Below are 2,720 nucleotides of genomic sequence, written 5' to 3' on the forward strand. Positions count from 1 at the left end.
AGGGGGACAGGGGATTCATTAGTGTAGGGGGTTTGGGGATTCCTTAGTGTACAGGGGGATTCATTAGTGTAGGGGACAGGGGGGATTCATTAGTGTAGGGGGACAGGGGGGATTCATTAGTGTACAGGGGGGTTCATTAGATCCATGCACACCCCTGGCCCTAGGCTTTACCGTGACAGTTCCCAAAGCCTACCCATTAATATTCCTTTACTACAGTACAGATATTGGCGTGCCAGTGTCAGTGTGAGCTATGATGGGACCTGACTTGTGTGTTGAAGGTGTCTGTCAGGCTACACCAACACAGTTAACTGGTTTGGGACCAGGATTCCCCTGACTGACTTAAAACAACAGCATAATCCTTTACAGCAACAAACACATTTATATCTGATAGACTGATAGACGGTTGACTAATGCATATCACAAATTTTAGAGAAGATTGCACATAGATATCAACAGTCTATAACTTTGTTTATACCAGTAAAGCTCTTAGAGCTATTAGCCTCCAGTCACCCAGGTGACCCACCAATTTTGCTACATTTGTGACATCCCATATTGCTACATTACCACTCATACCAACTGCTGTTTGCTACATCAATACTTCATCAGTAATGTCCCATCCATCGCACTGGCTGGTGTTATAGATAATGCACCATGACATGTACGCGGGTCTGACACACAGTTATTACCTCTGCATGGAGGGAATCAGCAATAAGGGCGGCACTACGTTAATGTATATCTGGCCAGTAACCCTGCAGATTAGGGCTGACACGGGGGATGGAGTGACATGTTGTATATCTGTTGTCTTTGAAGTCCAAATGAAAGTCAAGCTTTTAGAAATATGTTAGTAACTTTGGGTAGTTGTTACCTTCGCCAAGAAGGTTATGTTTTGGGTAGCATTTGTATGTATGTCTGTAGAAGACCAGCATAACTCAAGAATGGATTTATATGGATTGTATTGATATTCAGTATGTGGGTAGGTAATGATGAGGCCTGGAAACGATTGGATTTTGGGCTCCCTAGCAGCCTGTTATTGTACTGCAGCGGGACTTCCGGGTTTGATATCTCGAGTTCTGGGTTCTGAGTTCATACTGCGGCTATGATTTTTGAGTGGTAGACAGCTCTTGATGCCGAGAGTAAGTTGAATTGGTTTTAGGCCCCATGCCCCACCCTACTCACCTATGCCCCACCCTACTTACCCATGCCCCACCCTACTCACCCATACCCCACCCTACTCACCCATGTTCCACCCTCCTCACCCACGCCCCATCCTACTCACCCATGTTTCACCCTACTCACCCATGTTCCACCCTACTCACCCATGTTCCACCCTACTCACCCACACCCGACCCTACTCACCCATGCCCTACCCTACTCACCCATGCCTGCCCTATAGCTACTCACTCATGCCTGCCCTACTCACCCACGCCCCACTCTACTCACCCACACCCCACCCTACTCACCCATGCCCCACCCTACTCACCCATGCCCCACCCTACTCACCCACAGTCCAGGGCTTGTCCTCACCGGGTGCTGTCCGACAGGGGTCGGTGTAAAGGTCGAAGAGCGGGTGGCTCCACAGGTCCCTGTGGTCTAGGGAAACCCGACACCGTTACTATGGTAACCAATAAATACCCCCAGAGTGGACCTTTCCCATCGTCCCACCCAACCCATCAAAATGTAATAACAAGCTATCATTGGTCAAACCACTAATTACCAGGCTATCATTGGTCAAACCGCTAATTACCAGGCTATCATTGGTCAAACTGGTAATTGTGATGGACAGCCAGGATCGGTCCACCTCCAAATCACCAAACTTTGGTCCAACAATAGATGAGAATGACCTTTGACCTACCAGATCGGAGGTTGTTGAAGTTGAAGTCTCCACACAGAAGGTCAAACATGACAAGGTCAGGGGGGTCGTTGACCTGCCAGGTGTCCTGGCGGAACTCCTCCAGCCAGGTGGGGATGTGGCTGAGCTGCTGTAACCTCACCTGGTCGTCACCTGCAAACACACCTGTGGTTAGACAGGTTAACATCACCTGTTACACACCTGGACATCACCTGCAAACACACCTGTGGTTAGACAGGTTAACATCACCTGTTACACACCTGGTCATCACCTGCAAACACACCTGTGGTCAGGTAAACATCACCTGTTTCAAACCTGGGTTAGACAGGTACGACTACTTTTCATGAGTTCCTATTGGCTATTTACATGAAGACAAAAAAAGACACAAACTGTGGTCAGGCATCACCTGTTACTATTACTGAAAATCTTAATTTCATTTTGTGTGTTTGTGTGATCTTTTTAGTCATACAAGTTTGTATATGTTTTGCATAATATTCCCATTATACAGGTAAAATTAATACAAATTCAATTCAAAACACAGCGACATCCGCAAAGTACAACAGCTGGGGTGAGACACCTGCTTAAGGCTGGCTGGTAAGCCTACGGTGCCCCACAGATGAACCTGGTCATACTTGAGGCAGTAATTTACAACTTTGCCATTTCCCCTTCATTTCCGCTGGATCAGCCAAACTGCTCATTCACACAAATGTCATCCATGTATAACTGTTACATGTACAAGTGGATGGGCCAGTCCAAAGGTGTGATCTTTGGTTCAATCTTTTGACAACACAAAAAAGTATCCCAAAGCGTACATGTACGTATGCACATAGTTTATGTTAATACGCAATTTACATAAATCTCTTACAGCTGT

At 46.6% G+C, this 2,720-nt stretch overlaps 1 protein-coding gene across 3 annotated transcripts in view; it reads right to left on the bottom strand.

Annotated features, from left to right (window-relative positions):
- Nucleotides 1-2,720, bottom strand: part of LOC118417319 (sphingomyelin phosphodiesterase 5-like) — a 9,417-nt gene that overhangs the window by 6,193 nt on the left and 504 nt on the right. The window lies entirely within an intron of this gene.

This window comes from Branchiostoma floridae, chromosome 6, assembly GCF_000003815.2.
Source record: "Branchiostoma floridae strain S238N-H82 chromosome 6, Bfl_VNyyK, whole genome shotgun sequence".
In the NCBI taxonomy this organism is placed as follows: domain Eukaryota; kingdom Metazoa; phylum Chordata; class Leptocardii; order Amphioxiformes; family Branchiostomatidae; genus Branchiostoma; species Branchiostoma floridae.